This window comes from Anomaloglossus baeobatrachus, unplaced genomic scaffold (assembly GCF_048569485.1).
Source record: "Anomaloglossus baeobatrachus isolate aAnoBae1 unplaced genomic scaffold, aAnoBae1.hap1 Scaffold_357, whole genome shotgun sequence".
NCBI classification, from domain to species: domain Eukaryota; kingdom Metazoa; phylum Chordata; class Amphibia; order Anura; family Aromobatidae; genus Anomaloglossus; species Anomaloglossus baeobatrachus.
Genome location: NW_027442926.1, coordinates 209,066 through 229,259, shown reverse-complemented (window position 1 = coordinate 229,259; position 20,194 = coordinate 209,066). Strand labels below are relative to the sequence as shown.

Here is a 20,194-nt window from a genome sequence, read left to right as displayed (position 1 = left end):
CCTTATATTGCGGTATGAGGCTTCGCAGTAGGTTGCAAACATTCATCACCCATGACTGTCCCCAATTGAGCTCAGAAGCTCAATGTCTATCATGACCTCTCTTTTAGAATGTCCAAGAGCAAGCAAACTATTCCTCCAGGAGAGGGCGCCAACAGACTACTAAAGAGATCATCATTACTCAAAGAAAACCCCAAAAACCAATGCATGATAGGAATAAACAGGTAACTTTCTTTGGAGTGGAAGCGGAGAGATCGCACCAGATGCCAATTCTAGATCTTATCACACCTGTGGTCACTGCAGCAGCAGGTGAATCCACTTTGTCCAAAAGGGATCTATTCCATTCAATTGCAAATGATCTAGATAAGACAGAGAACTGCAGCACGGGGACATAGCCGAGTTGGTCAGGTTGAGTGGTGATGAGTTTGCTATTTGGATGAATAAAGAAAGTCAAAAGTGTGAAAGATAAAAAACAAAAGGAGGAAGTGTGAAAAGTGAATGGGCCAAATTGAGGTGCATATGAAGACGTATGCTTTCTTCCAATTCATTAAATCGGGCTAATATGAATCAGGTGAATTGAGTTCTGCTTTTGGAAACTGGGTTAAGAAGGGGTGCACCGTTCCTGGAGGTACTGCAATACCAGGTCAATGCGTGGAGTGGACAGAGCAAGCTCTTTTTCCATCTCCCTGTTCTAAAAATCCATTTAATATATGGTCCCCAGATAGGGGACGTATCAGATATTAAACTGATAAGAACAGATTTTTGATTTAATGAAGCTTTCCAAAGCACCACAAAAAATGCATGACCGAAGTCACACCAAAAACAGTGCAAAGGCTAGGATTCGTGTGGACCCCACCGTGAGGAGAGGGTCCCCAAAAATCAACCCCGTCCCTCCGAGCCAGAAGGCCACAGCAAGGGTCGGGGATCTTCGGTGCTCCCCCAAGCCGAAGCCTGGTTGAGCCTTGTCGTTGCTCCCAGCGTCCACCCAGGCATCTTACCCAAGTGGAGTAGAGAGCTACTAGTTGTTGGTTTCGCAGCCGAAACTGCCCGGACCGTCAACCGGTGTTGGTTTCTCAGCCCAAGGCTAACCGGACCTCCAACCGGGTGTTGGTTTCTCAGCCGAAGCTGACCCAGACCTCCAACCGGGTGTTGGTTTCTCAGCCGAAGCTGACCCGGACCTCCAACCGGGTGTTAGTTTCTCAGCCCAAAGCTGACCAGACCTCCGACCGGGATTATAAAAATTTCCCTTCCTAGCCAGAAGGCCGGGATAGGGTAATATGCTCAAAAAGTATGAAAAGGCAAGGTACGGTGTGCTACAGAGCCCAAGGCTTGCCGGGGTCCCAAGCCAGCAAGCTCAGACTCACTCCAGGGTCATCAGTCCTGGGGCACGTTGTACCATAGCCCCCCACCCTTACTCAGTCTAATAGCCTCGATCCTGGTAGGGCCATGTTTTCCTCTAGATGAATATACTATCCACCCAGAGTACTAGCAAGCGCAACCTTCCAGTGTGCATTGTATCATTGTACTAAGGTGGCCTGGAGCTTAAACCACCTCTTCGAACAACACTACACTTGATCTTAGCCAAAAGGCCGAGAAGCGATAACCAGAATTGGTTTGGGCCTCGAGTGGCACCCTGGCCTATGCCGGACACATCTTAGGGAGAGAGAGCGAGAGGGAGACAAACCCACGCCTACACAAGACATTTTGTCACCCAAGCCAACCCTTGAAAAGGCTGCTTTGCAGAGCAAAAACAAGAAGAATGGTGCGTTTTGCAGCCGCCGCCCACTGCAATGAATCTGAATAACTCCTCCTTTAGGGCGCAAGCAACTCCCCTCCCCCTTGCAGTCTTTCCAATTCACGATACAAAAAGACGGACAGGACAGGTTGCCTGACTTTCCGTCACTGCCACCCTTTGCCATCCTTACCCGTAGAAAGCCCTTTCATCATCCCCAAACCCTAATCTTTTCCCTTTCCTTCCCAGCCCCCAAACCCTGCCCTCTGTACCTTTCTCACCACCCGCTTCCCTTCTCCTGTCATCCCCCTACCACCCGGGAAAAAAAGAGATTGCCCCCTCCTTCCACTAGCCCACCCTCCCACCCAAAGAACAACTTCTTCTGCGCAGCTTGTTTTCTAGGCAGCAGCGCTATTGTGATGTCATCGGGGGGCATTGTGACAAGCCGCCAGTGTTCCGTCTCTTCATGTTGTGCACAGTTCAAACGGAAAATACATCAACAGGCAGACTACAGAAAAGCTTACTATCAAAGGTTAGAGGGGGGCTTTCTCAGAGGGCTTTTTACAGTTTTTCTATTCCCAATTAGCCGTTTAAGTGTACTTATTGAAAGTAGTAATTCTTTCATAGGCCGCCCTTTCTTAGTATTTGACGTTCCTTATATTGCGGTATGAGGCTTCGCAGTAGGTTGCAAACATTCATCACCCATGACTGTCCCCAATTGAGCTCAGAAGCTCAATGTCTATCATGACCTCTCTTTTAGAATGTCCAAGAGCAAGCAAACTATTCCTCCAGGAGAGGGCGCCAACAGACTACTAAAGAGATCATCATTACTCAAAGAAAACCCCAAAAACCAATGCATGATAGGAATAAACAGGTAACTTTCTTTGGAGTGGAAGCGGAGAGATCGCACCAGATGCCAATTCTAGATCTTATCACACCTGTGGTCACTGCAGCAGCAGGTGAATCCACTTTGTCCAAAAGGGATCTATTCCATTCAATTGCAAATGATCTAGATAAGACAGAGAACTGCAGCACGGGGACATAGCCGAGTTGGTCAGGTTGAGTGGTGATGAGTTTGCTATTTGGATGAATAAAGAAAGTCAAAAGTGTGAAAGATAAAAAACAAAAGGAGGAAGTGTGAAAAGTGAATGGGCCAAATTGAGGTGCATATGAAGACGTATGCTTTCTTCCAATTCATTAAATCGGGCTAATATGAATCAGGTGAATTGAGTTCTGCTTTTGGAAACTGGGTTAAGAAGGGGTGCACCGTTCCTGGAGGTACTGCAATACCAGGTCAATGCGTGGAGTGGACAGAGCAAGCTCTTTTTCCATCTCCCTGTTCTAAAAATCCATTTAATATATGGTCCCCAGATAGGGGACGTATCAGATATTAAACTGATAAGAACAGATACTACACTTGATCTTAGCCAAAAGGCCGAGAAGCGATAACCAGAATTGGTTTGGGCCTCGAGTGGCACCCTGGCCTATGCCGGACACATCTTAGGGAGAGAGAGCGAGAGGGAGACAAACCCACGCCTACACAAGACATTTTGTCACCCAAGCCAACCCTTGAAAAGGCTGCTTTGCAGAGCAAAAACAAGAAGAATGGTGCGTTTTGCAGCCGCCGCCCACTGCAATGAATCTGAATAACTCCTCCTTTAGGGCGCAAGCAACTCCCCTCCCCCTTGCAGTCTTTCCAATTCACGATACAAAAAGACGGACAGGACAGGTTGCCTGACTTTCCGTCACTGCCACCCTTTGCCATCCTTACCCGTAGAAAGCCCTTTCATCATCCCCAAACCCTAATCTTTTCCCTTTCCTTCCCAGCCCCCAAACCCTGCCCTCTGTACCTTTCTCACCACCCGCTTCCCTTCTCCTGTCATCCCCCTACCACCCGGGAAAAAAAGAGATTGCCCCCTCCTTCCACTAGCCCACCCTCCCACCCAAAGAACAACTTCTTCTGCGCAGCTTGTTTTCTAGGCAGCAGCGCTATTGTGATGTCATCGGGGGGCATTGTGACAAGCCGCCAGTGTTCCGTCTCTTCATGTTGTGCACAGTTCAAACGGAAAATACATCAACAGGCAGACTACAGAAAAGCTTACTATCAGAGGTTAGAGGGGGGCTTTCTCAGAGGGCTTTTTACAGTTTTTCTATTCCCAATTAGCCGTTTAAGTGTACTTATTGAAAGTAGTAATTCTTTCATAGGCCGCCCTTTCTTAGTATTTGACGTTCCTTATATTGCGGTATGAGGCTTCGCAGTAGGTTGCAAACATTCATCACCCATGACTGTCCCCAATTGAGCTCAGAAGCTCAATGTCTATCATGACCTCTCTTTTAGAATGTCCAAGAGCAAGCAAACTATTCCTCCAGGAGAGGGCGCCAACAGACTACTAAAGAGATCATCATTACTCAAAGAAAACCCCAAAAACCAATGCATGATAGGAATAAACAGGTAACTTTCTTTGGAGTGGAAGCGGAGAGATCGCACCAGATGCCAATTCTAGATCTTATCACACCTGTGGTCACTGCAGCAGCAGGTGAATCCACTTTGTCCAAAAGGGATCTATTCCATTCAATTGCAAATGATCTAGATAAGACAGAGAACTGCAGCACGGGGACATAGCCGAGTTGGTCAGGTTGAGTGGTGATGAGTTTGCTATTTGGATGAATAAAGAAAGTCAAAAGTGTGAAAGATAAAAAACAAAAGGAGGAAGTGTGAAAAGTGAATGGGCCAAATTGAGGTGCATATGAAGACGTATGCTTTCTTCCAATTCATTAAATCGGGCTAATATGAATCAGGTGAATTGAGTTCTGCTTTTGGAAACTGGGTTAAGAAGGGGTGCACCGTTCCTGGAGGTACTGCAATACCAGGTCAATGCGTGGAGTGGACAGAGCAAGCTCTTTTTCCATCTCCCTGTTCTAAAAATCCATTTAATATATGGTCCCCAGATAGGGGACGTATCAGATATTAAACTGATAAGAACAGATACTACACTTGATCTTAGCCAAAAGGCCGAGAAGCGATAACCAGAATTGGTTTGGGCCTCGAGTGGCACCCTGGCCTATGCCGGACACATCTTAGGGAGAGAGAGCGAGAGGGAGACAAACCCACGCCTACACAAGACATTTTGTCACCCAAGCCAACCCTTGAAAAGGCTGCTTTGCAGAGCAAAAACAAGAAGAATGGTGCGTTTTGCAGCCGCCGCCCACTGCAATGAATCTGAATAACTCCTCCTTTAGGGCGCAAGCAACTCCCCTCCCCCTTGCAGTCTTTCCAATTCACGATACAAAAAGACGGACAGGACAGGTTGCCTGACTTTCCGTCACTGCCACCCTTTGCCATCCTTACCCGTAGAAAGCCCTTTCATCATCCCCAAACCCTAATCTTTTCCCTTTCCTTCCCAGCCCCCAAACCCTGCCCTCTGTACCTTTCTCACCACCCGCTTCCCTTCTCCTGTCATCCCCCTACCACCCGGGAAAAAAAGAGATTGCCCCCTCCTTCCACTAGCCCACCCTCCCACCCAAAGAACAACTTCTTCTGCGCAGCTTGTTTTCTAGGCAGCAGCGCTATTGTGATGTCATCGGGGGGCATTGTGACAAGCCGCCAGTGTTCCGTCTCTTCATGTTGTGCACAGTTCAAACGGAAAATACATCAACAGGCAGACTACAGAAAAGCTTACTATCAAAGGTTAGAGGGGGGCTTTCTCAGAGGGCTTTTTACAGTTTTTCTATTCCCAATTAGCCGTTTAAGTGTACTTATTGAAAGTAGTAATTCTTTCATAGGCCGCCCTTTCTTAGTATTTGACGTTCCTTATATTGCGGTATGAGGCTTCGCAGTAGGTTGCAAACATTCATCACCCATGACTGTCCCCAATTGAGCTCAGAAGCTCAATGTCTATCATGACCTCTCTTTTAGAATGTCCAAGAGCAAGCAAACTATTCCTCCAGGAGAGGGCGCCAACAGACTACTAAAGAGATCATCATTACTCAAAGAAAACCCCAAAAACCAATGCATGATAGGAATAAACAGGTAACTTTCTTTGGAGTGGAAGCGGAGAGATCGCACCAGATGCCAATTCTAGATCTTATCACACCTGTGGTCACTGCAGCAGCAGGTGAATCCACTTTGTCCAAAAGGGATCTATTCCATTCAATTGCAAATGATCTAGATAAGACAGAGAACTGCAGCACGGGGACATAGCCGAGTTGGTCAGGTTGAGTGGTGATGAGTTTGCTATTTGGATGAATAAAGAAAGTCAAAAGTGTGAAAGATAAAAAACAAAAGGAGGAAGTGTGAAAAGTGAATGGGCCAAATTGAGGTGCATATGAAGACGTATGCTTTCTTCCAATTCATTAAATCGGGCTAATATGAATCAGGTGAATTGAGTTCTGCTTTTGGAAACTGGGTTAAGAAGGGGTGCACCGTTCCTGGAGGTACTGCAATACCAGGTCAATGCGTGGAGTGGACAGAGCAAGCTCTTTTTCCATCTCCCTGTTCTAAAAATCCATTTAATATATGGTCCCCAGATAGGGGACGTATCAGATATTAAACTGATAAGAACAGATACTACACTTGATCTTAGCCAAAAGGCCGAGAAGCGATAACCAGAATTGGTTTGGGCCTCGAGTGGCACCCTGGCCTATGCCGGACACATCTTAGGGAGAGAGAGCGAGAGGGAGACAAACCCACGCCTACACAAGACATTTTGTCACCCAAGCCAACCCTTGAAAAGGCTGCTTTGCAGAGCAAAAACAAGAAGAATGGTGCGTTTTGCAGCCGCCGCCCACTGCAATGAATCTGAATAACTCCTCCTTTAGGGCGCAAGCAACTCCCCTCCCCCTTGCAGTCTTTCCAATTCACGATACAAAAAGACGGACAGGACAGGTTGCCTGACTTTCCGTCACTGCCACCCTTTGCCATCCTTACCCGTAGAAAGCCCTTTCATCATCCCCAAACCCTAATCTTTTCCCTTTCCTTCCCAGCCCCCAAACCCTGCCCTCTGTACCTTTCTCACCACCCGCTTCCCTTCTCCTGTCATCCCCCTACCACCCGGGAAAAAAAGAGATTGCCCCCTCCTTCCACTAGCCCACCCTCCCACCCAAAGAACAACTTCTTCTGCGCAGCTTGTTTTCTAGGCAGCAGCGCTATTGTGATGTCATCGGGGGGCATTGTGACAAGCCGCCAGTGTTCCGTCTCTTCATGTTGTGCACAGTTCAAACGGAAAATACATCAACAGGCAGACTACAGAAAAGCTTACTATCAAAGGTTAGAGGGGGGCTTTCTCAGAGGGCTTTTTACAGTTTTTCTATTCCCAATTAGCCGTTTAAGTGTACTTATTGAAAGTAGTAATTCTTTCATAGGCCGCCCTTTCTTAGTATTTGACGTTCCTTATATTGCGGTATGAGGCTTCGCAGTAGGTTGCAAACATTCATCACCCATGACTGTCCCCAATTGAGCTCAGAAGCTCAATGTCTATCATGACCTCTCTTTTAGAATGTCCAAGAGCAAGCAAACTATTCCTCCAGGAGAGGGCGCCAACAGACTACTAAAGAGATCATCATTACTCAAAGAAAACCCCAAAAACCAATGCATGATAGGAATAAACAGGTAACTTTCTTTGGAGTGGAAGCGGAGAGATCGCACCAGATGCCAATTCTAGATCTTATCACACCTGTGGTCACTGCAGCAGCAGGTGAATCCACTTTGTCCAAAAGGGATCTATTCCATTCAATTGCAAATGATCTAGATAAGACAGAGAACTGCAGCACGGGGACATAGCCGAGTTGGTCAGGTTGAGTGGTGATGAGTTTGCTATTTGGATGAATAAAGAAAGTCAAAAGTGTGAAAGATAAAAAACAAAAGGAGGAAGTGTGAAAAGTGAATGGGCCAAATTGAGGTGCATATGAAGACGTATGCTTTCTTCCAATTCATTAAATCGGGCTAATATGAATCAGGTGAATTGAGTTCTGCTTTTGGAAACTGGGTTAAGAAGGGGTGCACCGTTCCTGGAGGTACTGCAATACCAGGTCAATGCGTGGAGTGGACAGAGCAAGCTCTTTTTCCATCTCCCTGTTCTAAAAATCCATTTAATATATGGTCCCCAGATAGGGGACGTATCAGATATTAAACTGATAAGAACAGATTTTTGATTTAATGAAGCTTTCCAAAGCACCGCAAAAAATGCATGACCGAAGTCACACCAAAAACAGTGCAAAGGCTAGGATTCGTGTGGACCCCTCCGTGAGGAGAGGGTCCCCAAAAATCAACCCCGTCCCTCCGAGCCAGAAGGCCACAGCAAGGGTCAGGGATCTTCGGTGCTCCCCCAAGCCGAAGCCTGGTTGAGCCTTGTCGTTGCTCCCAGCGTCCACCCAGGCATCTTACCCAAGTGGAGTAGAGAGCTACTAGTTGTTGGTTTCGCAGCCGAAACTGCCCGGACCGTCAACCGGTGTTGGTTTCTCAGCCCAAGGCTAACCGGACCTCCAACCGGGTGTTGGTTTCTCAGCCGAAGCTGACCCGGACCTCCAACCGGGTGTTGGTTTCTCAGCCGAAGCTGACCCAGACCTCCAACCGGGTGTTGGTTTCTCAGCCGAAGCTGACCCGGACCTCCAACCGGGTGTTGGTTTCTCAGCCCAAAGCTGAACGGACCTCCGACCATGATTATAAAAATTTCCCTTCCTAGCCAGAAGGCCGGGATAGAGCAATATGCTCAGAAAGTATGAAAGGGCAAGGTACGGTGTGCTACAGAGCCCAAGGCTCGCCGGGGTCCCAAGCCAGCAAGCTCAGACTCACTCCAGGGTCGTCAGTCCTGGGGCACATTGCACCATAGCCCCCACACTTACTCAGTCTAATAGCCTCGATCCTGGTAGGGCCATGTTTTCCTCTAGATGAATATACTATACATCAAGAGTACTAGCAAGCGCAACCTTCCAGTGTGCATTGCATCTGCCGAGCCTCACAGATACTACACTTGATCTTAGCCAAAAGGCCGAGAAGCGATAACCAGAATTGGTTTGGGCCTCGAGTGGCACCCTGGCCTATGCCGGACACATCTTAGGGAGAGAGAGCGAGAGGGAGACAAACCCACGCCTACACAAGACATTTTGTCACCCAAGCCAACCCTTGAAAAGGCTGCTTTGCAGAGCAAAAACAAGAAGAATGGTGCGTTTTGCAGCCGCCGCCCACTGCAATGAATCTGAATAACTCCTCCTTTAGGGCGCAAGCAACTCCCCTCCCCCTTGCAGTCTTTCCAATTCACGATACAAAAAGACGGACAGGACAGGTTGCCTGACTTTCCGTCACTGCCACCCTTTGCCATCCTTACCCGTAGAAAGCCCTTTCATCATCCCCAAACCCTAATCTTTTCCCTTTCCTTCCCAGCCCCCAAACCCTGCCCTCTGTACCTTTCTCACCACCCGCTTCCCTTCTCCTGTCATCCCCCTACCACCCGGGAAAAAAAGAGATTGCCCCCTCCTTCCACTAGCCCACCCTCCCACCCAAAGAACAACTTCTTCTGCGCAGCTTGTTTTCTAGGCAGCAGCGCTATTGTGATGTCATCGGGGGGCATTGTGACAAGCCGCCAGTGTTCCGTCTCTTCATGTTGTGCACAGTTCAAACGGAAAATACATCAACAGGCAGACTACAGAAAAGCTTACTATCAAAGGTTAGAGGGGGGCTTTCTCAGAGGGCTTTTTACAGTTTTTCTATTCCCAATTAGCCGTTTAAGTGTACTTATTGAAAGTAGTAATTCTTTCATAGGCCGCCCTTTCTTAGTATTTGACGTTCCTTATATTGCGGTATGAGGCTTCGCAGTAGGTTGCAAACATTCATCACCCATGACTGTCCCCAATTGAGCTCAGAAGCTCAATGTCTATCATGACCTCTCTTTTAGAATGTCCAAGAGCAAGCAAACTATTCCTCCAGGAGAGGGCGCCAACAGACTACTAAAGAGATCATCATTACTCAAAGAAAACCCCAAAAACCAATGCATGATAGGAATAAACAGGTAACTTTCTTTGGAGTGGAAGCGGAGAGATCGCACCAGATGCCAATTCTAGATCTTATCACACCTGTGGTCACTGCAGCAGCAGGTGAATCCACTTTGTCCAAAAGGGATCTATTCCATTCAATTGCAAATGATCTAGATAAGACAGAGAACTGCAGCACGGGGACATAGCCGAGTTGGTCAGGTTGAGTGGTGATGAGTTTGCTATTTGGATGAATAAAGAAAGTCAAAAGTGTGAAAGATAAAAAACAAAAGGAGGAAGTGTGAAAAGTGAATGGGCCAAATTGAGGTGCATATGAAGACGTATGCTTTCTTCCAATTCATTAAATCGGGCTAATATGAATCAGGTGAATTGAGTTCTGCTTTTGGAAACTGGGTTAAGAAGGGGTGCACCGTTCCTGGAGGTACTGCAATACCAGGTCAATGCGTGGAGTGGACAGAGCAAGCTCTTTTTCCATCTCCCTGTTCTAAAAATCCATTTAATATATGGTCCCCAGATAGGGGACGTATCAGATATTAAACTGATAAGAACAGATACTACACTTGATCTTAGCCAAAAGGCCGAGAAGCGATAACCAGAATTGGTTTGGGCCTCGAGTGGCACCCTGGCCTATGCCGGACACATCTTAGGGAGAGAGAGCGAGAGGGAGACAAACCCACGCCTACACAAGACATTTTGTCACCCAAGCCAACCCTTGAAAAGGCTGCTTTGCAGAGCAAAAACAAGAAGAATGGTGCGTTTTGCAGCCGCCGCCCACTGCAATGAATCTGAATAACTCCTCCTTTAGGGCGCAAGCAACTCCCCTCCCCCTTGCAGTCTTTCCAATTCACGATACAAAAAGACGGACAGGACAGGTTGCCTGACTTTCCGTCACTGCCACCCTTTGCCATCCTTACCCGTAGAAAGCCCTTTCATCATCCCCAAACCCTAATCTTTTCCCTTTCCTTCCCAGCCCCCAAACCCTGCCCTCTGTACCTTTCTCACCACCCGCTTCCCTTCTCCTGTCATCCCCCTACCACCCGGGAAAAAAAGAGATTGCCCCCTCCTTCCACTAGCCCACCCTCCCACCCAAAGAACAACTTCTTCTGCGCAGCTTGTTTTCTAGGCAGCAGCGCTATTGTGATGTCATCGGGGGGCATTGTGACAAGCCGCCAGTGTTCCGTCTCTTCATGTTGTGCACAGTTCAAACGGAAAATACATCAACAGGCAGACTACAGAAAAGCTTACTATCAAAGGTTAGAGGGGGGCTTTCTCAGAGGGCTTTTTACAGTTTTTCTATTCCCAATTAGCCGTTTAAGTGTACTTATTGAAAGTAGTAATTCTTTCATAGGCCGCCCTTTCTTAGTATTTGACGTTCCTTATATTGCGGTATGAGGCTTCGCAGTAGGTTGCAAACATTCATCACCCATGACTGTCCCCAATTGAGCTCAGAAGCTCAATGTCTATCATGACCTCTCTTTTAGAATGTCCAAGAGCAAGCAAACTATTCCTCCAGGAGAGGGCGCCAACAGACTACTAAAGAGATCATCATTACTCAAAGAAAACCCCAAAAACCAATGCATGATAGGAATAAACAGGTAACTTTCTTTGGAGTGGAAGCGGAGAGATCGCACCAGATGCCAATTCTAGATCTTATCACACCTGTGGTCACTGCAGCAGCAGGTGAATCCACTTTGTCCAAAAGGGATCTATTCCATTCAATTGCAAATGATCTAGATAAGACAGAGAACTGCAGCACGGGGACATAGCCGAGTTGGTCAGGTTGAGTGGTGATGAGTTTGCTATTTGGATGAATAAAGAAAGTCAAAAGTGTGAAAGATAAAAAACAAAAGGAGGAAGTGTGAAAAGTGAATGGGCCAAATTGAGGTGCATATGAAGACGTATGCTTTCTTCCAATTCATTAAATCGGGCTAATATGAATCAGGTGAATTGAGTTCTGCTTTTGGAAACTGGGTTAAGAAGGGGTGCACCGTTCCTGGAGGTACTGCAATACCAGGTCAATGCGTGGAGTGGACAGAGCAAGCTCTTTTTCCATCTCCCTGTTCTAAAAATCCATTTAATATATGGTCCCCAGATAGGGGACGTATCAGATATTAAACTGATAAGAACAGATACTACACTTGATCTTAGCCAAAAGGCCGAGAAGCGATAACCAGAATTGGTTTGGGCCTCGAGTGGCACCCTGGCCTATGCCGGACACATCTTAGGGAGAGAGAGCGAGAGGGAGACAAACCCACGCCTACACAAGACATTTTGTCACCCAAGCCAACCCTTGAAAAGGCTGCTTTGCAGAGCAAAAACAAGAAGAATGGTGCGTTTTGCAGCCGCCGCCCACTGCAATGAATCTGAATAACTCCTCCTTTAGGGCGCAAGCAACTCCCCTCCCCCTTGCAGTCTTTCCAATTCACGATACAAAAAGACGGACAGGACAGGTTGCCTGACTTTCCGTCACTGCCACCCTTTGCCATCCTTACCCGTAGAAAGCCCTTTCATCATCCCCAAACCCTAATCTTTTCCCTTTCCTTCCCAGCCCCCAAACCCTGCCCTCTGTACCTTTCTCACCACCCGCTTCCCTTCTCCTGTCATCCCCCTACCACCCGGGAAAAAAAGAGATTGCCCCCTCCTTCCACTAGCCCACCCTCCCACCCAAAGAACAACTTCTTCTGCGCAGCTTGTTTTCTAGGCAGCAGCGCTATTGTGATGTCATCGGGGGGCATTGTGACAAGCCGCCAGTGTTCCGTCTCTTCATGTTGTGCACAGTTCAAACGGAAAATACATCAACAGGCAGACTACAGAAAAGCTTACTATCAAAGGTTAGAGGGGGGCTTTCTCAGAGGGCTTTTTACAGTTTTTCTATTCCCAATTAGCCGTTTAAGTGTACTTATTGAAAGTAGTAATTCTTTCATAGGCCGCCCTTTCTTAGTATTTGACGTTCCTTATATTGCGGTATGAGGCTTCGCAGTAGGTTGCAAACATTCATCACCCATGACTGTCCCCAATTGAGCTCAGAAGCTCAATGTCTATCATGACCTCTCTTTTAGAATGTCCAAGAGCAAGCAAACTATTCCTCCAGGAGAGGGCGCCAACAGACTACTAAAGAGATCATCATTACTCAAAGAAAACCCCAAAAACCAATGCATGATAGGAATAAACAGGTAACTTTCTTTGGAGTGGAAGCGGAGAGATCGCACCAGATGCCAATTCTAGATCTTATCACACCTGTGGTCACTGCAGCAGCAGGTGAATCCACTTTGTCCAAAAGGGATCTATTCCATTCAATTGCAAATGATCTAGATAAGACAGAGAACTGCAGCACGGGGACATAGCCGAGTTGGTCAGGTTGAGTGGTGATGAGTTTGCTATTTGGATGAATAAAGAAAGTCAAAAGTGTGAAAGATAAAAAACAAAAGGAGGAAGTGTGAAAAGTGAATGGGCCAAATTGAGGTGCATATGAAGACGTATGCTTTCTTCCAATTCATTAAATCGGGCTAATATGAATCAGGTGAATTGAGTTCTGCTTTTGGAAACTGGGTTAAGAAGGGGTGCACCGTTCCTGGAGGTACTGCAATACCAGGTCAATGCGTGGAGTGGACAGAGCAAGCTCTTTTTCCATCTCCCTGTTCTAAAAATCCATTTAATATATGGTCCCCAGATAGGGGACGTATCAGATATTAAACTGATAAGAACAGATACTACACTTGATCTTAGCCAAAAGGCCGAGAAGCGATAACCAGAATTGGTTTGGGCCTCGAGTGGCACCCTGGCCTATGCCGGACACATCTTAGGGAGAGAGAGCGAGAGGGAGACAAACCCACGCCTACACAAGACATTTTGTCACCCAAGCCAACCCTTGAAAAGGCTGCTTTGCAGAGCAAAAACAAGAAGAATGGTGCGTTTTGCAGCCGCCGCCCACTGCAATGAATCTGAATAACTCCTCCTTTAGGGCGCAAGCAACTCCCCTCCCCCTTGCAGTCTTTCCAATTCACGATACAAAAAGACGGACAGGACAGGTTGCCTGACTTTCCGTCACTGCCACCCTTTGCCATCCTTACCCGTAGAAAGCCCTTTCATCATCCCCAAACCCTAATCTTTTCCCTTTCCTTCCCAGCCCCCAAACCCTGCCCTCTGTACCTTTCTCACCACCCGCTTCCCTTCTCCTGTCATCCCCCTACCACCCGGGAAAAAAAGAGATTGCCCCCTCCTTCCACTAGCCCACCCTCCCACCCAAAGAACAACTTCTTCTGCGCAGCTTGTTTTCTAGGCAGCAGCGCTATTGTGATGTCATCGGGGGGCATTGTGACAAGCCGCCAGTGTTCCGTCTCTTCATGTTGTGCACAGTTCAAACGGAAAATACATCAACAGGCAGACTACAGAAAAGCTTACTATCAAAGGTTAGAGGGGGGCTTTCTCAGAGGGCTTTTTACAGTTTTTCTATTCCCAATTAGCCGTTTAAGTGTACTTATTGAAAGTAGTAATTCTTTCATAGGCCGCCCTTTCTTAGTATTTGACGTTCCTTATATTGCGGTATGAGGCTTCGCAGTAGGTTGCAAACATTCATCACCCATGACTGTCCCCAATTGAGCTCAGAAGCTCAATGTCTATCATGACCTCTCTTTTAGAATGTCCAAGAGCAAGCAAACTATTCCTCCAGGAGAGGGCGCCAACAGACTACTAAAGAGATCATCATTACTCAAAGAAAACCCCAAAAACCAATGCATGATAGGAATAAACAGGTAACTTTCTTTGGAGTGGAAGCGGAGAGATCGCACCAGATGCCAATTCTAGATCTTATCACACCTGTGGTCACTGCAGCAGCAGGTGAATCCACTTTGTCCAAAAGGGATCTATTCCATTCAATTGCAAATGATCTAGATAAGACAGAGAACTGCAGCACGGGGACATAGCCGAGTTGGTCAGGTTGAGTGGTGATGAGTTTGCTATTTGGATGAATAAAGAAAGTCAAAAGTGTGAAAGATAAAAAACAAAAGGAGGAAGTGTGAAAAGTGAATGGGCCAAATTGAGGTGCATATGAAGACGTATGCTTTCTTCCAATTCATTAAATCGGGCTAATATGAATCAGGTGAATTGAGTTCTGCTTTTGGAAACTGGGTTAAGAAGGGGTGCACCGTTCCTGGAGGTACTGCAATACCAGGTCAATGCGTGGAGTGGACAGAGCAAGCTCTTTTTCCATCTCCCTGTTCTAAAAATCCATTTAATATATGGTCCCCAGATAGGGGACGTATCAGATATTAAACTGATAAGAACAGATACTACACTTGATCTTAGCCAAAAGGCCGAGAAGCGATAACCAGAATTGGTTTGGGCCTCGAGTGGCACCCTGGCCTATGCCGGACACATCTTAGGGAGAGAGAGCGAGAGGGAGACAAACCCACGCCTACACAAGACATTTTGTCACCCAAGCCAACCCTTGAAAAGGCTGCTTTGCAGAGCAAAAACAAGAAGAATGGTGCGTTTTGCAGCCGCCGCCCACTGCAATGAATCTGAATAACTCCTCCTTTAGGGCGCAAGCAACTCCCCTCCCCCTTGCAGTCTTTCCAATTCACGATACAAAAAGACGGACAGGACAGGTTGCCTGACTTTCCGTCACTGCCACCCTTTGCCATCCTTACCCGTAGAAAGCCCTTTCATCATCCCCAAACCCTAATCTTTTCCCTTTCCTTCCCAGCCCCCAAACCCTGCCCTCTGTACCTTTCTCACCACCCGCTTCCCTTCTCCTGTCATCCCCCTACCACCCGGGAAAAAAAGAGATTGCCCCCTCCTTCCACTAGCCCACCCTCCCACCCAAAGAACAACTTCTTCTGCGCAGCTTGTTTTCTAGGCAGCAGCGCTATTGTGATGTCATCGGGGGGCATTGTGACAAGCCGCCAGTGTTCCGTCTCTTCATGTTGTGCACAGTTCAAACGGAAAATACATCAACAGGCAGACTACAGAAAAGCTTACTATCAAAGGTTAGAGGGGGGCTTTCTCAGAGGGCTTTTTACAGTTTTTCTATTCCCAATTAGCCGTTTAAGTGTACTTATTGAAAGTAGTAATTCTTTCATAGGCCGCCCTTTCTTAGTATTTGACGTTCCTTATATTGCGGTATGAGGCTTCGCAGTAGGTTGCAAACATTCATCACCCATGACTGTCCCCAATTGAGCTCAGAAGCTCAATGTCTATCATGACCTCTCTTTTAGAATGTCCAAGAGCAAGCAAACTATTCCTCCAGGAGAGGGCGCCAACAGACTACTAAAGAGATCATCATTACTCAAAGAAAACCCCAAAAACCAATGCATGATAGGAATAAACAGGTAACTTTCTTTGGAGTGGAAGCGGAGAGATCGCACCAGATGCCAATTCTAGATCTTATCACACCTGTGGTCACTGCAGCAGCAGGTGAATCCACTTTGTCCAAAAGGGATCTATTCCATTCAATTGCAAATGATCTAGATAAGACAGAGAACTGCAGCACGGGGACATAGCCGAGTTGGTCAGGTTGAGTGGTGATGAGTTTGCTATTTGGATGAATAAAGAAAGTCAAAAGTGTGAAAGATAAAAAACAAAAGGAGGAAGTGTGAAAAGTGAATGGGCCAAATTGAGGTGCATATGAAGACGTATGCTTTCTTCCAATTCATTAAATCGGGCTAATATGAATCAGGTGAATTGAGTTCTGCTTTTGGAAACTGGGTTAAGAAGGGGTGCACCGTTCCTGGAGGTACTGCAATACCAGGTCAATGCGTGGAGTGGACAGAGCAAGCTCTTTTTCCATCTCCCTGTTCTAAAAATCCATTTAATATATGGTCCCCAGATAGGGGACGTATCAGATATTAAACTGATAAGAACAGATACTACACTTGATCTTAGCCAAAAGGCCGAGAAGCGATAACCAGAATTGGTTTGGGCCTCGAGTGGCACCCTGGCCTATGCCGGACACATCTTAGGGAGAGAGAGCGAGAGGGAGACAAACCCACGCCTACACAAGACATTTTGTCACCCAAGCCAACCCTTGAAAAGGCTGCTTTGCAGAGCAAAAACAAGAAGAATGGTGCGTTTTGCAGCCGCCGCCCACTGCAATGAATCTGAATAACTCCTCCTTTAGGGCGCAAGCAACTCCCCTCCCCCTTGCAGTCTTTCCAATTCACGATACAAAAAGACGGACAGGACAGGTTGCCTGACTTTCCGTCACTGCCACCCTTTGCCATCCTTACCCGTAGAAAGCCCTTTCATCATCCCCAAACCCTAATCTTTTCCCTTTCCTTCCCAGCCCCCAAACCCTGCCCTCTGTACCTTTCTCACCACCCGCTTCCCTTCTCCTGTCATCCCCCTACCACCCGGGAAAAAAAGAGATTGCCCCCTCCTTCCACTAGCCCACCCTCCCACCCAAAGAACAACTTCTTCTGCGCAGCTTGTTTTCTAGGCAGCAGCGCTATTGTGATGTCATCGGGGGGCATTGTGACAAGCCGCCAGTGTTCCGTCTCTTCATGTTGTGCACAGTTCAAACGGAAAATACATCAACAGGCAGACTACAGAAAAGCTTACTATCAAAGGTTAGAGGGGGGCTTTCTCAGAGGGCTTTTTACAGTTTTTCTATTCCCAATTAGCCGTTTAAGTGTACTTATTGAAAGTAGTAATTCTTTCATAGGCCGCCCTTTCTTAGTATTTGACGTTCCTTATATTGCGGTATGAGGCTTCGCAGTAGGTTGCAAACATTCATCACCCATGACTGTCCCCAATTGAGCTCAGAAGCTCAATGTCTATCATGACCTCTCTTTTAGAATGTCCAAGAGCAAGCAAACTATTCCTCCAGGAGAGGGCGCCAACAGACTACTAAAGAGATCATCATTACTCAAAGAAAACCCCAAAAACCAATGCATGATAGGAATAAACAGGTAACTTTCTTTGGAGTGGAAGCGGAGAGATCGCACCAGATGCCAATTCTAGATCTTATCACACCTGTGGTCACTGCAGCAGCAGGTGAATCCACTTTGTCCAAAAGGGATCTATTCCATTCAATTGCAAATGATCTAGATAAGACAGAGAACTGCAGCACGGGGACATAGCCGAGTTGGTCAGGTTGAGTGGTGATGAGTTTGCTATTTGGATGAATAAAGAAAGTCAAAAGTGTGAAAGATAAAAAACAAAAGGAGGAAGTGTGAAAAGTGAATGGGCCAAATTGAGGTGCATATGAAGACGTATGCTTTCTTCCAATTCATTAAATCGGGCTAATATGAATCAGGTGAATTGAGTTCTGCTTTTGGAAACTGGGTTAAGAAGGGGGGCACCGTTCCTGGAGGTACTGCAATACCAGGTCAATGCGTGGAGTGGACAGAGCAAGCTCTTTTTCCATCTCCCTGTTCTAAAAATCCATTTAATATATGGTCCCCAGATAGGGGACGTATCAGATATTAAACTGATAAGAACAGATACTACACTTGATCTTAGCCAAAAGGCCGAGAAGCGATAACCAGAATTGGTTTGGGCCTCGAGTGGCACCCTGGCCTATGCCGGACACATCTTAGGGAGAGAGAGCGAGAGGGAGACAAACCCACGCCTACACAAGACATTTTGTCACCCAAGCCAACCCTTGAAAAGGCTGCTTTGCAGAGCAAAAACAAGAAGAATGGTGCGTTTTGCAGCCGCCGCCCACTGCAATGAATCTGAATAACTCCTCCTTTAGGGCGCAAGCAACTCCCCTCCCCCTTGCAGTCTTTCCAATTCACGATACAAAAAGACGGACAGGACAGGTTGCCTGACTTTCCGTCACTGCCACCCTTTGCCATCCTTACCCGTAGAAAGCCCTTTCATCATCCCCAAACCCTAATCTTTTCCCTTTCCTTCCCAGCCCCCAAACCCTGCCCTCTGTACCTTTCTCACCACCCGCTTCCCTTCTCCTGTCATCCCCCTACCACCCGGGAAAAAAAGAGATTGCCCCCTCCTTCCACTAGCCCACCCTCCCACCCAAAGAACAACTTCTTCTGCGCAGCTTGTTTTCTAGGCAGCAGCGCTATTGTGATGTCATCGGGGGGCATTGTGACAAGCCGCCAGTGTTCCGTCTCTTCATGTTGTGCACAGTTCAAATGGAAAATACATCAACAGGCAGACTACAGAAAAGCTTACTATCAAAGGTTAGAGGGGGGCTTTCTCAGAGGGCTTTTTACAGTTTTTCTATTCCCAATTAGCCGTTTAAGTGTACTTATTGAAAGTAGTAATTCTTTCATAGGCCGCCCTTTCTTAGTATTTGACGTTCCTTATATTGCGGTATGAGGCTTCGCAGTAGGTTGCAAACATTCATCACCCATGACTGTCCCCAATTGAGCTCAGAAGCTCAATGTCTATCATGACCTCTCTTTTAGAATGTCCAAGAGCAAGCAAACTATTCCTCCAGGAGAGGGCGCCAACAGACTACTAAAGAGATCATCATTACTCAAAGAAAACCCCAAAAACCAATGCATGATAGGAATAAACAGGTAACTTTCTTTGGAGTGGAAGCGGAGAGATCGCACCAGATGCCAATTCTAGATCTTATCACACCTGTGGTCACTGCAGCAGCAGGTGAATCCACTTTGTCCAAAAGGGATCTATTCCATTCAATTGCAAATGATCTAGATAAGACAGAGAACTGCAGCACGGGGACATAGCCGAGTTGGTCAGGTTGAGTGGTGATGAGTTTGCTATTTGGATGAATAAAGAAAGTCAAAAGTGTGAAAGATAAAAAACAAAAGGAGGAAGTGTGAAAAGTGAATGGGCCAAATTGAGGTGCATATGAAGACGTATGCTTTCTTCCAATTCATTAAATCGGGCTAATATGAATCAGGTGAATTGAGTTCTGCTTTTGGAAACTGGGTTAAGAAGGGGTGCACCGTTCCTGGAGGTACTGCAATACCAGGTCAATGCGTGGAGTGGACAGAGCAAGCTCTTTTTCCATCTCCCTGTTCTAAAAATCCATTTAATATATGGTCCCCAGATAGGGGACGTATCAGATATTAAACTGATAAGAACAGATTTTTGATTTAATGAAGCTTTCCAAAGCACCGCAAAAAATGCATGACCGAAGTCACACCAAAAACAGTGCAAAGGCTAGGATTCGTGTGGACCCCTCCGTGAGGAGAGGGTCCCCAAAAATCAACCCCGTCCCTCCGAGCCAGAAGGCCACAGCAAGGGTCAGGGATCTTCGGTGCTCCCCCAAGCCGAAGCCTGGTTGAGCCTTGTCGTTGCTCCCAGCGTCCACCCAGGCATCTTACCCAAGTGGAGTAGAGAGCTACTAGTTGTTGGTTTCGCAGCCGAAACTGCCCGGACCGTCAACCGGTGTTGGTTTCTCAGCCCAAGGCTAACCGGACCTCCAACCGGGTGTTGGTTTCTCAGCCGAAGCTGACCCGGACCTCCAACCGGGTGTTGGTTTCTCAGCCGAAGCTGACCCAGACCTCCAACCGGGTGTTGGTTTCTCAGCCGAAGCTGACCCGG

At 47.0% G+C, this 20,194-nt stretch overlaps 12 non-coding genes and 1 pseudogene across 12 annotated transcripts; all 13 read right to left on the bottom strand.

The window, feature by feature from the left end:
• Positions 1-603: 603 nt before the first annotated feature.
• LOC142273043 (U2 spliceosomal RNA) lies at positions 604-796 on the bottom strand. The gene has a single exon (XR_012737818.1). It is a non-coding gene; the product is annotated as a U2 spliceosomal RNA (small nuclear RNA).
• Positions 797-2,985: 2,189 nt separating this feature from the next.
• On the bottom strand, positions 2,986-3,176 carry LOC142272975 (U2 spliceosomal RNA). Its single transcript, XR_012737759.1, has one exon. It is a non-coding gene; the product is annotated as a U2 spliceosomal RNA (small nuclear RNA).
• A 1,387-nt stretch (positions 3,177-4,563) lies between these two features.
• LOC142272974 (U2 spliceosomal RNA) lies at positions 4,564-4,754 on the bottom strand. Its single transcript, XR_012737758.1, has one exon. It is a non-coding gene; the product is annotated as a U2 spliceosomal RNA (small nuclear RNA).
• Positions 4,755-6,141: 1,387 nt separating this feature from the next.
• On the bottom strand, positions 6,142-6,332 carry LOC142272973 (U2 spliceosomal RNA). Its single transcript, XR_012737757.1, has one exon. It is a non-coding gene; the product is annotated as a U2 spliceosomal RNA (small nuclear RNA).
• A 1,387-nt stretch (positions 6,333-7,719) lies between these two features.
• Positions 7,720-7,912, bottom strand: LOC142273048 (U2 spliceosomal RNA). The gene has a single exon (XR_012737823.1). It is a non-coding gene; the product is annotated as a U2 spliceosomal RNA (small nuclear RNA).
• A 688-nt stretch (positions 7,913-8,600) lies between these two features.
• On the bottom strand, positions 8,601-8,727 carry LOC142273082 (U2 spliceosomal RNA; annotated as a pseudogene).
• Positions 8,728-10,114: 1,387 nt separating this feature from the next.
• Positions 10,115-10,305, bottom strand: LOC142272972 (U2 spliceosomal RNA). Its single transcript, XR_012737756.1, has one exon. It is a non-coding gene; the product is annotated as a U2 spliceosomal RNA (small nuclear RNA).
• Positions 10,306-11,692: 1,387 nt separating this feature from the next.
• LOC142272971 (U2 spliceosomal RNA) lies at positions 11,693-11,883 on the bottom strand. The gene has a single exon (XR_012737755.1). It is a non-coding gene; the product is annotated as a U2 spliceosomal RNA (small nuclear RNA).
• A 1,387-nt stretch (positions 11,884-13,270) lies between these two features.
• Positions 13,271-13,461, bottom strand: LOC142272970 (U2 spliceosomal RNA). Its single transcript, XR_012737754.1, has one exon. It is a non-coding gene; the product is annotated as a U2 spliceosomal RNA (small nuclear RNA).
• A 1,387-nt stretch (positions 13,462-14,848) lies between these two features.
• Positions 14,849-15,039, bottom strand: LOC142272969 (U2 spliceosomal RNA). Its single transcript, XR_012737753.1, has one exon. It is a non-coding gene; the product is annotated as a U2 spliceosomal RNA (small nuclear RNA).
• A 1,387-nt stretch (positions 15,040-16,426) lies between these two features.
• On the bottom strand, positions 16,427-16,617 carry LOC142272967 (U2 spliceosomal RNA). The gene has a single exon (XR_012737751.1). It is a non-coding gene; the product is annotated as a U2 spliceosomal RNA (small nuclear RNA).
• Positions 16,618-18,004: 1,387 nt separating this feature from the next.
• Positions 18,005-18,195, bottom strand: LOC142273024 (U2 spliceosomal RNA). The gene has a single exon (XR_012737803.1). It is a non-coding gene; the product is annotated as a U2 spliceosomal RNA (small nuclear RNA).
• A 1,387-nt stretch (positions 18,196-19,582) lies between these two features.
• On the bottom strand, positions 19,583-19,775 carry LOC142273047 (U2 spliceosomal RNA). The gene has a single exon (XR_012737822.1). It is a non-coding gene; the product is annotated as a U2 spliceosomal RNA (small nuclear RNA).
• Positions 19,776-20,194: the final 419 nt, after the last annotated feature.